The sequence below is a fragment of the Mustela putorius genome, unplaced genomic scaffold (assembly GCF_011764305.1).
Source record: "Mustela putorius furo isolate JIRA1106 unplaced genomic scaffold, ASM1176430v1.1 tig00000275_pilon_pilon_pilon, whole genome shotgun sequence".
Taxonomy (NCBI): domain Eukaryota; kingdom Metazoa; phylum Chordata; class Mammalia; order Carnivora; family Mustelidae; genus Mustela; species Mustela putorius.
In genome coordinates this window covers 26052645-26066982 of record NW_025421341.1, presented here as the reverse complement: position 1 = coordinate 26066982, position 14338 = coordinate 26052645, and the positions used below count along the sequence as shown (strand labels likewise).

Here is a 14338-nt window from a genome sequence, read left to right as displayed (position 1 = left end):
TTTCCGCCTCCCTCCTGTGAACCTGTAAAAACCACATCAGACTGACAATGATGTGTGGAGTTGAAAAACTCGCAGCTATCACTGACGACCAGGAATGTCTCAGAAGCTGCTTGAGGTGGATTTCTCAACACTGCCCCTTCCCCACTCACCGGCTGAAATAAAACACTGCAGGCATCATAACTCTGGTTTGCTCAAAAATTCTTAAAATCCTCAGACAGGGACCCTTAGAATCATTAGGTGAAGACAGCCAGGGAGGTCTTCAGACACAGTTTTAAATTTCCTTGACGTTCACAAATCCCTCTGACTTCACTTCTATTTTGCCTTCTGTGTTTGAAGGATGCTTTTAAGAATTAGGACAATTGTTCATTTCCTTTCAACAATATTACCACAGCATCACATTGTATCTGATCAATAAATTTCAAGTAACGATTACGGTAATGACAGCTCTCTTTAAACAGAAAATAGGGCTATATTCTTCAAGTCATAGGAAAGGAGGACCACTCATGGCTTGGGAAGTACTGTCACTGTCTTTGTAGTCACTAGAGTGAAGTGATGATGTGCTCAGGCCCATGTTAAGTTCCCATCCTTAAGTGGAGGAAACCATCGCATAAAAAGAAGACCTCATCATAATGCAAATATGCTTTGAAAAAAATTATCTAACAAATTCTCTGCATATGTATATCTGCAGAAGCAGAATGAAGAAACCGAAACAAAAACAAAGAAAAAAGAAGCATATATTATATAATTCTGTTTTTATAAAATTCTTGAAAGTGGTTTAACCTTATGGCACAGAAAACAGACCTATGGTTGCCAGGAAAGGAGGAAAGAAATCACAAATGGGCATGAGGATACTTTTAGGGTGATGGATATCTTTTTTAATAATTGTGATGACTCCAGGGGTATGTCAAATATTCCGACTCAGACATTTTTAAATGTGTCATGTTTGCGAACACACTAAGAATTATGGAATTGGACATTTTCATGTTCTTTTTTTTTTTTTTTAAAGACTTTCATTTGTTTATTTGAGAGAGAGAGAGAGAGAGAGAGAGAGCGAGAGAGTGCACAGAGGGAGAGTGAGAAAGAGAGGGAGGCTCTCTGCTGAGCAGGGAGTGTGACGTGGAGCTCGATCCCAGGACCCCGGGATCCTGACCTGAGCCAAAGGCAGATGTTTATAACCGACTGAGCCACCCAGACAGCCCGGAATTGGACAATTTTCAATGGGTGAACTGTATGGTGTGTGCATTATACCTTGATAAAGCTGTTGAAGACATGCAATTTACTGTATGTCAATCACATCTTAAAAATGCGGCTGTCATAGCTTGGGTTGCCATAACAACCAAACATAGACTGGTGGCTTATAAATAATGGAAATTTATTTCTTACATTCTGGAGGAGAAAAAGTCCAAGATCAAGGCACCAGCAAATTTGGGGTTTCATGGGGCCTGCTTCCTGGCTCACAGCCAGCCATCTTCTCACTGGTTACTCATGTGGCAAAAGAAGTGAGGGAGCTCTCTGGAGTTCCTTTTAAAAGGGCACTAACCCTATTTGTGAAGGCTACACCCTCATGACCAAAACACCTCCTAAAGGCCCCACCTCCTAATACCATCCCATTGAACACTGGGTTTCAACATGTCAACATTTTGAAAGTTTTCTCAAGAATGAAGAGGTGTTTGTGGGGTGGGCCTGGCTGTGAGACACTGTATGGAAGGCCATCTGGAGCTTCGGTCCACTTGGTGGTTTGGGGAAGAGGTGTAGGCAGACCTGATCTGTCCTCTGGGGTCATGGACAGAGTGGGAGCAAAGACATCAAGACTAGATGAAAAGAGACCAGGTAAGAGCATATTGCAAAATCCAGGTGAGAGATGAAGGTGGGTGGGTTCAAGGTCAGCAAAAGTGAGGCAGCAGACAGATTAAAAGAAATTTTTGTTTTAAACTGGAAGAATGTTGAATAGGTTTATAAGTCTTGGAAGAATGGCAAGTAGAAATTATTTAAATAAAAAGGAGGGGGAAAAATCCTCAGAAATCAATTGACTAGGAGCCCAGAGGTGATTGTGTATGTGGAAATCTTTAAGTTCAGAACAGCTAAACCACTGGTCCTTACAAAAAACATATGGTTTCCCTGGAGACACACTTGGTTAGCTCGAAGATGGTGGGCACCGCCAGCATGAAGAAAGAAGTTCGGGTCATAGTGTGCCATTCAATGCACAAGATGGTACCATTCTAGAACATCGTTTTCTGTTTCTAACGTGACTCTTGAGGAACTCCACCATTCGTGTAGGTGAACACCTATCTGTAATCCTCTGAATGGAGGGACTAAGTCTCTGTTACAAGTCAACACCAAATGTTTTCTTGCAAGGTTTGAACATGCAATGAAGGTTCTGAGAACATAAAAACCAAGTAAACGGAAGAAAGACTGAAGTTTGATTTATTTGGAACTGTATCTAGAATTGCTCACCATTTAGAGAAATCGGGTCACCACTGGAAATGCTGTTTGTTACATTTGAGACTCTAATGCCACATGCCTGTGTCCACGCCACCATAGCTGACACACAGGGACCCTGTTTATAGGTCCAAGGATCCTACTACCCTACGTGGACAGGCCTAGAATTTGCTTATTTTAAAAGCCACCCTCTTATGACAAGGCAGATTTTTAGGAATTATGCAAGTAAGTCATATTTTCTATGAATATCACTTAAGGAAAGCAACTACAATACATTTAGGGTATAAAAGGAGGTAATAGGGGCACCTGGGTGGCTCAGTGGGTTAAAGCCTCTGCTTTCAGCTCAGGTCATGATCCCAGGGTCTTGGGATCAAGCCCCGCATCGGGCTCTCTGCTCGGCAGGGAGCCTGCTTCCTCCTCTCTCTCTGCCTGCCTCTCTGCCTGCTTGTGGTCTCTATCTGTCAAATAAATAAATAAAAAATCTTTAAAAAAATTAAAAAAAAATAAAAGGAGGTAATACTATGCTCAGTTTAGGAAGACAGACACAAAAGACTACATACAAATGATTCCATTTATATCCAGAAATATCCAGAATAGGCAGATCCAGTGAGACAGAAGAGAGATTAGTGGTTGGCTAGACCTTGGAGACCAGATGTCTGTAATCAAGGTGTCAGCAGGGCCACACTCCCCGGGGTTCTAGGGTAGAGTCCTTTCTTTGTCTCTTCCAGTTTCTGGTGGCCGCACCCCCTGTAATCACATTGCCTCTTCCTCTTCCTTCTGTCTACTGCTCTTCCGTCCATCTCAGCTCTCCCTCTGCCTTTTTCTCATAAGGGCACTTACCATTGGATTGAAGGCCACTCACATATCCAAGATAATCTCATCTCAAGATCCTTAACTGAATTACCTCTCCCACTATTCTTTTTCTAAAAAAGATAGCATTCACAGGTCCCATACACTAGAATGCAAACGTATCTTTTTGAAGACTACCATTTAATCCACTATATTCAGCAAATAGTGTATGAATGACCGGGCACTGTGCTGGACTGGGGATCACCATGAAGAACAAGATAGACCAGATCTTTGTTCTCAGGGAGTCTATGAATCAAAACATGAGCAGGAAGTATGCTTAGCTTCCTTGCATTTCATTTACTTCAATAAAACAACACTGTCCTGCTTAAAAAAAAAAAAAAAAAAGAAAGAAAGAAAGATAAAGAAAAAGATAAAGAAAAAAGAAAAAACTCCGCTCGGTCTGACAGAATCATAAAGTCTAACATATAAAAACTTTACCGCAGATATAAGCATCACGTCATTAGGGAATTACAAAATAAATCAATGAAATATCATTACACATCTACCAGTACAGCCCAAATCTAAAACACCAACAGCGCTAAAGGCTGGTGAGGGGGAGCAACAGGAATGCTCATTCTTTGCCAGCGGGAATGCGAAATGGCAGAGCCACTTTGGAGAACAGTTTGGGGGCTTCTGACAAAACGAAACAACCTCTTACTGTGAGATTCAGCAATCACACTCCTTGGTATTTAATCCAGATGAGCTGAAAACTTATGTCCACACAAAACTCTGCATATGAGTGTTCATAGCAGCTTTATGTATAAGTGCCGAAAGTTAGATGCGACCAAGATGTCCTTCAGTAGGTGAAAGGATAAATAAACTGTGGTATACCCAGACAAAGCAATACTAGAGCTAAAACAAGTGAGTTTCCGAGCCATGAGAAGACATGGAAGAACCTTAAGTCCATACTACTAAGTGAAAAAAATCTGAAAAGGCGACATACTATAGGATTCCATCTATATGATATTCTGGAAAAGGCAAAACTGTGGAGGAGTAGAAAGATCAAGGGTTGGCAGATACTGGAGGGGAGGGAAGAGGACTAGGGAGAGCCCAGGGGATTTTTAGGGCAATAAGACTACTCTGTATGGTACTGTAATGGTGCATGGAAGTCATTAGACATTTGTCCAAACCCACGGAATATTCAACATCAACAGTGAGTTGTAGACTATGGACTTTGTGGGAATATCACATGTCAGTGTAAGCTCCTCAATTCTAACAAATGTACTGGTCTGAGGGGGCGATGATCATAATGGGGAAGGCTGTGCTTGGCTGAGGGCAAGGACTATATGACAACTCTCTATATGTTTCATTCAATTTTGCTATGAGCCTAAAAGTGCTCTAAAAAATCAAATCTATTAAAAAGAGCACTATGGCAGGGGTGCCTGGATGGCTCAGTCAGTTGGGCAGCTGGCTCTTAATTTTTGGCTCAGGTCATGATCTCAGTTACTTGGGATGGAGCCCTAAGGGGCTCCCCAGCCAAAGGGGACTCTGCTCAAGGATTCTTTCTCCCTTTCCTTCTCTTCCTGCCCCTTGGCGCCCCCAGCCCCGACCACATGCTCTCTACAATAAATAAATCTTTAAAAAAAAAAAAAGAGTACTATGGCAGAAGAGAACTATTTCTCCATTTAGTTTGCAGTTCAAGAGTATAATGATTAACTTGACATGGCTGGCCCTAAATGGAAGGTTTCACTCTGTATTGTTGAAGGGTCCTCCTACCTAAAGGGACCAAATTAAGTTTCATCATCCATCATGTTCCTTTGGGCTGAGGCCCCAAAGACCTATATGTGAAGGAAAAATCCATGAGACACAGCAAGGCAGGAAGTAATTATAGATCATTAACGCCTTAGAAAGCTGTCTGGGTCCCCGGTACGGTGCTGGGGCCCTGTGGCATTTGGTGACAAGGAATTAGTCTTTTTTTTCTTTTTTAATACTTCTGCCCTGATTACAAGAGAAAGGAAATGTATAGGTGAGGGGATAAAATCTAGTTTTCTGGATAGGCTACTGTTGATCCCAAGCAGACAAAAGGCTTTTTCTAGGAAACCAGTTCTGTCAACACAAAATACGTCTTGCCTGCATGGAAGGACTTACAGCTTGGGGTCTAATTTTAATATCTGGGCTCATCTGGGGCACTCAGAGAAAACAGTGCATGCTCTCTTTGTGTGGTTGTCCTTTCGTGTTATTACAATTCCACTGACAACTCCACTGTGTCTAACACATCTCACATTAACAAGATTTTACTCTTCACACTAGTTAAATAAAACTCAGATAGTTTTGAAAATAGAGGATCCTTGCAAGAACATTATTACTAGTAAGGCAGTTAATCATTCTTTTTTATACAATGAGATTATCAGCTCCCCCATTTGTCCTCCTCCACTGGAAGCATCCCCATCCCCATGGTGTAAAGGCTCCACTGTTGTTATAATAAAAGCTAAATTCTAACGTTCCCCCAACCATCCTCCATCCAGAAGCACACTTTGATAAACTTTAACATCTTTCCTCCTTCCTCCTATACCCATAGCTCACAGTAACATAAAATTACAATAACAAAAACTGTGTTCCTTAGGTCTCATGGGGCAGAGACATTGTGAGTCACTGGGATTTATAGCTCACCTATCCACGGATTTATTTTTAAGAAGTCAGGAATTGAGTTATATCATTGTTTAACTGCTGGAGACTAGAGAACATTAACATGTAATCCAAAGACCACAGTTTCTCTGGCCATACATACCCATCTTGTCCAACCAAATTAAGCTCATTCCTCTGCTGCTCATTACTGATCTGATGATTTGGATGAAGAAAGACCAGACACCCAATCATTCCACTTCTAGTTATGTACCCAAGAGAATTGAAAACCTATGTCCTCATAGAGACTTGCCCATGAATGGTCTTATCATCATCCTTCACAATAGCCATGAAATTTAAACAAACAACCTAAACATCCATCCACTGATGAATGGAGAAACAAAATGGGGTATATCCTTACAATGGGATATTATGTGTTCATAAAAAGCAATGAAGTACAGAAACAGTCTATAATGTGGACGAACCTTGAAAAGATTATGCTAAGTGAAAGCAGTCAGATGAGAAAAGCACAGATACTGTATTATTCCATGTATGTGAAATGTTCAGCATAGGCAAGTCCGTAGAGACAAATTAGATCAGTGGCTGTCTGGGGCTAGAGGGGAGGGGAGTAGGGATAGGAGGCTTCTTTTAGGGAAGATGAAACTGTTTTGAAAGTAGATGGGGTAAGGGTTGCACAACTTCATGAATACACTAGAAACCACTGAATTACATTCCTTTAAAAAGTGGATATCATGATATGTGAATTTCAACACATTTTGAAAAGAGAGAAACTAGACATCAAAATGGGTCCTTGAAACACCTCTTCTTTGTGTCCTTGAAGTCCTTTGCTGCAAAGTGTTACTGACAACGCCTTCCAGTACCGCCCCAGAGAAGCCCTAGGGGGATTACTAATATTCTCTGCTTCAGGAGCCCCGCCCAGCTCTGCCCAAACCGGGTACTGCAGGGCAGCCAGGGGTGACTACCAAGGCCACACAGAAGGCTGCTGAAAACCCACCTACTCCAAAGTAGGAGTAGGGGACTCACTTTAAAGCATTTAGCTGCGGAAGCTTTCCAGATCAACACTTTTTACAAGAGGCTGCCCGCACTGGGCTGTGTTCCTGTTGACCCTGGGTACTGTCCTCTCTTCTTCCTGGAAGATGCGGGGATGGGGGTGGGGTGGGGGTCTCTGTGGCAGCTTTAAACAGCTCTTTGTTATGGTTATTTCAGAACATTCTAGAAGCCCCTGCCTACCAGCCAGCCTGAGTTGTTTTCAGCTAGTGAATGTCCCATCTTGTACTTGTGGCATGGCTTTATTTTATAAGCTCATTTCCAGTGTGGTGTGTGTGTGTGTGTGTGTGTAGTGGGGGTGGGGTGGGATGGTGAGTCACTGAGAGAAGCAACTGTAATTTCAAACTAATAAGATTTCATTCCATGCCTGAAGCACCAAAACAAAGAAATTACAGAGCAAACACCATAAATCACTGAAGACTGACAGAAAACTGGTCTTTACATATTCAAGGTCCCTTGGAAATGGAGATATAATAATAACTAAAGCACAAATGACAAGTGAGAAAAATAAAATAATTAAGTTACAACATTTGCTGGTTCTTCCTAATGCTCCATTTTTTTTCAGGCTCAGATCTGCTTCTGAACTTTTTGAAGACATATTAAAGGCACAAAGATTAGTAACTAAGTCATAGACATATGAACACCTTTAGAAAAATTACTTACAACCAACTGAGCTTCCTTTTCATTATTAAGAAGGAGCTGGGTTCAGTAATAACCTAATATTTGTACAGTGATTTTTTTTTTTTTAGAGTGCGTTTTCAGAGATCTTATTTAATATTCTTATCATTCCTACTTTACAGATGGGGAAACTGAGATGGTGAATGTCTCACTAAAGATAACATAATCTGTGTAGTGGAGCTGGTCTTCTCACCATATTCCACCACTAAGCATCTGACGATTAATATATTCAAACAAATATCTTTCTGTAGGAGCCCAAATTCCATGATCCTAACCCGTTACACGCATGTAGCACACAATAGAGGTCACTTGACTACGCTGGGACTAAGAGATTATGATGTCACCGCTGACAAGAAAATTACCAAATTCATAGCTGTACCATTCCACCAATGAACCATCCAGCAGAAGGCTGGGACCACAGCATCCTTTAAGCACTACTGGAGAGATGTCACCTCCAAAATGGCACCCACTGACAGAATGGGTGTCTTCAGTTCTAATAATTATAGAGCACATACAAAAGCTAAAATCATGCATAAACCCACACTCCTTCAACCAGTGAATCACAAAAACTTGGAAACTAAATATCCATGACAGACCACTGGTTAAATAAATTATGCCACAGTTCAAAAAGCATTATGAAATAGACAGTTAAGTGAAAAAAAGCCAGAGTCTGCAAGAGTACATATTGATCCTATTTGTATTTTTTTAAAAATGTGTTTACATATAAATGCATGTAGGTGTGTGGGAAACTGTGTATAGCAGAATCACAGGCTGGGGTAGAACTGAGGTCTGGGGTGGCTACCTTGTACACTATTTGAGTTTTTCATACAAATAAAAATACAAAATAAAAATTCCCTTCAGATAACAATGCAACCATGGCAAAGAAAATTCCTTTTTATGAGACTCCTCCCTCACATTTTTAAGTATTTTCATTGTCGGCCCTGCTGACTATAGAAAAACAAACTGCAAAATAATGTTGAAAGATCAAAACCTTTATTTTTATAGACCCCTGAAAGCAAAAATGCAATAGATGTTAGTCCCTCACCATGTTCAACTTTCTCATCTGATTAAAACCACAAACTACTTGCATCTTCAAGCATGCACTAAAATGCTGTGCGTGTAACCCAGCCAGGCAGCCTAGGCTATCGCAAAAGAAGAAGAAAAAAATTCTTAGAATTTAAGCTGGAAGGAAACTCCACCTTCAGTCATGGCTGACTGACGACTAAGCCCAGACTTTTCTGCTCTTGCCTGCATCAGAAACAGTCAAGCCTGCAAAGGGACTTTCCCACAGGGTGGAAACCCAACAAATTCAGGAAAATCACCCCAAGCAATCAAAACCAAGAGCCTAAAAGAATTCTTTGGCAATCAGCTTTACCAATCAGCCAAGCATCATCCTTGGTCTCTGTGGGGCAAGGACAGCCTGAATGATTAGCTTCTTAGTATTTTCATGATTGAGTTGGCACTGTTTTAAATGGAATTTGTCTGGACCTCTGTTGTGACCCTTTCTGTGGCCCTCCTACCCAGCTAGGTTTGCGGTCCCCCCCAGGTCAAACTCTCATTAGCATTTTCTAAACGACAGTCAGTTACACACCACCTTCTAGATTTTGCTGCATTTATGGACGTCTCATGTTATTAAATACTGGTCTTCAGAGTGGCTTACTCATTTCTAATAAAACATTTGTGAAATCAACCTGATTGTTGGTTATATTTTACAACATAAGTAGAACTCAGATATACATATTTAAAACAAACAAACAAACAAACAAACCTCCCCTTCTGACGTACTAGGCACTCTGGGAATCACAGTTACATAATTATGAGGTTGCCGATCGCCACTAATTTTCATACGATTACCTCTAGATTAGGCTATGCTTTTTTATTTTTAAAGCTTTTATTTATTGAGAACGAGAGAGAGAGAGAAAGAGAGAGAGAGAGAGAGAGAGAGCACGCATGTGTGCAAGCAGGGGGAGGACCAGAAGGAGAGGGACAAGCAGACTCCCCACTGAGTGTGGAGCCAGATGGATGCAGGGCTCGATCCCATGATCCTGAAATCATGACCTGAGCCAAAATCAAGAGTTGGACACTGAATCGACTGAGCCACCCAGCCTCCCTGGCCCCTGCAACAAGCCTAGGTCCTGAACGCACGCAGCATACAAGCAAGCAAACAAGCAGTAAATATGCATGTATCCATCACTAGCCAAATTCTTGTTTTCTGAAATCTGAAGCTGAAGAGACAGAGGTAAACATGTGGATAAATTTCTTGCTATCAAACCTCCTGTCACTTGCCATCTGGAACTCAGGAACCAAATAGATTTGAACAAATCATAACCCTTTGTACTCCACCTTGCTACCTGGACTTGGCCTAAAATGCATTACTTCCTTTTTCATGTTTAAAATTCACACAACTCTCAGTTCTTCCCCACTCAATAGAAGCTTCACCTTTTTTTAAAAATTAGATTTATTTATTTTAGAGCGAGAGAGGGAGAGAGAGAGGGAGCGAGCATGAGCAGAAGTGGGGCAGAGGGAGAGGGAGAGAAATCCTCAAGCAGACTCTCCCCCACTCCCTGCCCCCAAGCATGGACCCTGGGCTCAATCCCAGGACCCTGAGATCTTGGCCTGAGCCTAATCAAGAGTCAACCTCTCAACCTACTGAGCCATCCAGGTGCTCCAGAAGCTTCATCTTTTTATGCGGTGCTGGCCACATCCTTGTCACGATGGTAAAAGTTAGATTAAGGGGATTTGCCTGTATCGGGTGCCTTGTCACCAGCCCGTTTCCAAAGTGGCCATTGTGGCCATTAGTGATTCCCTTCCTTGACCTTGATAACATGGGCTACATGTTAGTAAGTGATTCTACCCTTAGCAGGTGCAAGGCAACATCAGGGCTGAGAATGGGAACCTGACAGCAGGAATTCCATCCCCATTTTCCAGAAGCAAGATCCCACCAACATCCAATGGGCTGATGTGCTAAATACCTCATAGAGGTCACTGCTATCTTTACCATCTTACGCAAGGCAGGTGCTCACTTGAAAGGTGAAGACACAGGATTATCATCCTGAACCCCTGTGTTGATGTCACAATGCTCAGAAAGGGAGATAACTGTGACAAGGACAACTGCTTGAAGACTGTCAGCAATACCATCTACAGACCTAGTGCTCGACCCTCCTGGCCAAGGTTATCCATGACGACTTTGGCAATGTAGAGGAGCCTAAGGCCATGGTCCATGCTATCACTGCTCATGGATCGTGACGGTTCTGTGATGATCATGGGTGAGGATCATAATGGCCCTTCTGGCATGCTGTCATGTAATGTCCATGATCATTACTCCTGAATCCCTAGTCCTGCCAAGGCTGTGTGCAATGTCATTGCCAAGCTGAATGGGAAGCTCACTGGCTTGGCCTCAGTACTGTTACCATTTCTAATATTAGCTTCCAGAATGAGCTATCATCTCCCTCCAGAGCTCTTGTGTTTATCAACAGCAAGCCAGAGCTTTTCAGCACAGAGCATTAATAATAAGCTGCTGCTGCCTTTCCCTAAATCCCTACTTGCTTGTATATCCCATCAGCTTGGGAGCCATTTAGAGGTTACAAATCAACATTGCTAACAGCAGCCTATATATGGTTCATATGATAAAGCAAATATAAGATATGCTCCAGCAAAAAGTCAGGAAAGCACTGTTTTCTATCTTCAAAGGACTCCGGGAAGTCATTCTCTTATTTTTCTCCAGAGATATAATGAGAAGGGGAGACCAGTAGGTAAATTTAAATTATGAATTTTTGAAAAATTTTAAAAGATATTATTTATGTATTTGACAGAGACACAGTGAGAGAGGGAACACAAGCAAGTGGGAGAGGGAGAAGCAGGCCTCCTGCCCAGCAGGAAGCCTGATGCGGGGCTCCATCCCAAGACCTTGGGACCATGACCCGAGCTGAAGGCAGATGGCTAACAACTGAGCCACTCAGGTGCCCCAAATTATGAATTTTTTATCTCAAAGTTTTCCCAAAACATTTTCACGTACTACCCTAATACCTGGTGATTTTTAAAAACTTAATTGAGCAAATCTCCTACCTCACCTCGGCCAGTTTCTCTGTTTTGTTCATCTTTTACAAATGTTCCCACAATTCTATCAGTCGTGTTCTAGAAGTGGGCCTAGCAAATGGGAAAATTTATGAGAGTGACACAAGGAATGTCTTCCCAGAACCTTCTTCAAGCTCAGGCCAGGCTAGGGACACCCAGTAACTTCTGCTTCACCATAAAGTATCTGTCTTAAAAATTGCTGGTCATAAAAACAAATGTTCTTACATGTCCCCTTTCAACTCCACCCAACCCCAAACATTTAATAAAACAAAAACAGCTGTGTAGGCTAAAGCATTTGCCTTTCTATAATGTGTGTCAGAATTTTCTGAAGAAAAAAGAAATCAATTGGAAAAAGCGTAGGTACTGTTTAAATGGGATTCAGGCTCACTAGATCTTGAGATATCTTTAGCCTCAGAGGGAGTCTAGTCTTAAATTGGAGACAAGAGAAAAAAATCTATGTTCTACGGCAGCATCTGTGGAGGAGGGAGTCTCTGGGTGTGGGGAAGTTGGGGTGGCCATCATGCTGATTTTGACAGACCCTGAGCCTAATTTTAGGCTAATGGTCTGATATTAGACCCCTAGTTTTCCAGGCTTTCCTCACACATTTAGTCAGAGTTGGGTCATTTCAAGTTGGCTTCCTGTAAAAGAGAGGGTCTTGAGGTTTTAGAACATTTGGAGCTAGAGGTTGCCTCGGTGGATTTGACAGCCTGAATGCCTATACAACTCAGAAAAGCTCTGAATGGTGGTCACACAAGAGAAATTTTAAAAAATAAAAAAAATTAAAATAAAAAAGAAAGCTCTCTTTCTGGAAGGATTAAAGACTTCAAGGAGTCAAGCCTGCAGCCTCATCCGTTCAAGTTCTGAGTGCAGTCAGCCACGTCTCGGTGGCTTGCCTTTCCCAGGACCACTGAACTGTGCTGCACAGAAAGATACACGGTTAATGGCTCGGGCTCAGGGAACTCCCGCTGTAACCCGAAGGGATTACAACCCTCTTTAATCAGGAAAACAGTGTGCTAATGGCCCTTCTTGGAGGAAGTTCAAGGGTTAGGGGCCGTCTGCTTGCCCAGATTTGTTCCCTCCACATATGTCCAAATCTTCCTCAGCAAGGAATTTAACATCAAGCTAACTGGGGTGAGAACAGTGGGTGACAGTCCCCAGACCTTCAGGTCTGGGTGCTCTCTGTCTCTGAAGGCCGGTACCGCCAACTACATTTCCTCATACTCGAACAGCCACACCTTCGCGCGGAAGGCGCGCTTTCTTGATAAGGTGCCTTCTTGTGCTGCAGTCCCTGAGCAAACGAAATTACCAGTTAAAAGGCTGGAAAGGAAATGGAGAGCTAAGGAAATGCATAAGAATAAAAATTCAATATGCAAGCTAACAAAATTATGGAAGCCATAATCATAGGATGTAAGGAGGAAAATTCACTTAGGACAACGTGGATGATGTCAGTTTGGGGTGAGGGCAGCCTGGCTATGTATCTACTCAATGAATCAGGGAGAAGAGTCAAATGGTCTCTTCTATTTTATTCTTTTACACAACGTTTATTTCCACTCTCAGGCTGACATCACTGGCTGAGCTATCAGCACCGGGCAAAGCCAATTTCATACTCTTATTCATGTATTTATTTGACACACAGAGAGAGATCACAAGTAGGCAGAGAGGCAGGCAGAGAGAGAGAGAAGCAGACTCCCTGATGAGCAGAGAGCCCAATGTAGGGCTTGATCCCAGGACCCTGAGCTCATGACCTGAGCCGAAGGCAGAGGCTTAACCCACTGAGCCACCCGGGCGCCCCTCATACTCATGTTTGAACAACTATCATTATTTCAAATGACTATGAACGTTAGGACCCACACAGTCAGGACTCTGCTGCTCCCCTCCCCCACTATCATAGCCCTGGGAACAGCAGCTTGCCATCCCACTTACCAAAGTATCTGGTCCTGGTCTAAGACTTAACCTTACTCCTGGGAAACATCTGGACCTTGGACAGCCTCTTCTAGAGAGGGGAGAGTACTTGAGCCCCCACTCGACATCCAGGTGGAGGTTTTCATGCCTCAGGCACGAAACCAGTCAGCCAGACACACTGGGTTAATTCCTCTCCAGGTGACATCTTTCTGCCAGCCAAATGGTTCAGACCGACTCTGAGCCAGCCTGACGTGGGAAGGTAACACTGTAAGTTTTCATGTCAGCCACCGGTACCCTGATCCTTCAGGATCTCTGCCAAGAGACCTCTGGTTCTAGTGAGCTCTATGGAAGGGCTTGCTTGGTGTAAACATAACAATACCAACCCCAAAAACACAACTCCCACCCCCTAAAAACTGAGATGCCACTGCATCTGACAAGGGGTGGTAGATGTGGAAATAGGCTTGAGCCTGTCATCTCTGAAAATCAAGTTTCCTTTTCATTTCGGCTGCAAGAATGTCTTTCTTCCAAAAAACTGTTTTGTTTTTGTTTTTGTTTTTGCTGTTGTTGTTTTGTTTTTCCCCCTCATGTCCTGTCTTCCCTGCTTCCTCTGCCTCTCCAGAGGAAGGCTTCATTACAAGACTTCTCCAGGCAGAGAAGAATTGGCCCTCCTCCCCTGGAGCTAGACGACTCCCCAGAAGCACAGATCTATGAGCAGGAAGGGACAGACTCCCAGAGGGTCCCCAGCCTGACGCCTGCTCTCTGCAGG

The 14338-nt window shown here is 42.7% G+C and overlaps 1 protein-coding gene across 4 annotated transcripts in view; it reads right to left on the bottom strand.

Moving 5' to 3' along the window:
• The window catches only part of SGPP2 (sphingosine-1-phosphate phosphatase 2), a 110820-nt gene that overhangs the window by 32827 nt on the left and 63655 nt on the right, over positions 1–14338 (bottom strand). Inside the window, exon 1 of one of the 4 annotated variants that reach the window (XM_013061602.2) lies at positions 10569–10721. The exons of 1 other annotated variant lie outside the window; for it this stretch is intronic. The gene's annotated coding sequence lies outside the window, so the exon portion shown is untranslated. Of the gene's footprint in view, positions 1–6016; positions 6197–6894; positions 7025–10568; positions 10722–14338 lie in introns of those variants that run through there. 2 more of the 4 variants (XM_013061601.2, XM_013061599.2) reach the window with 2 other exon arrangements.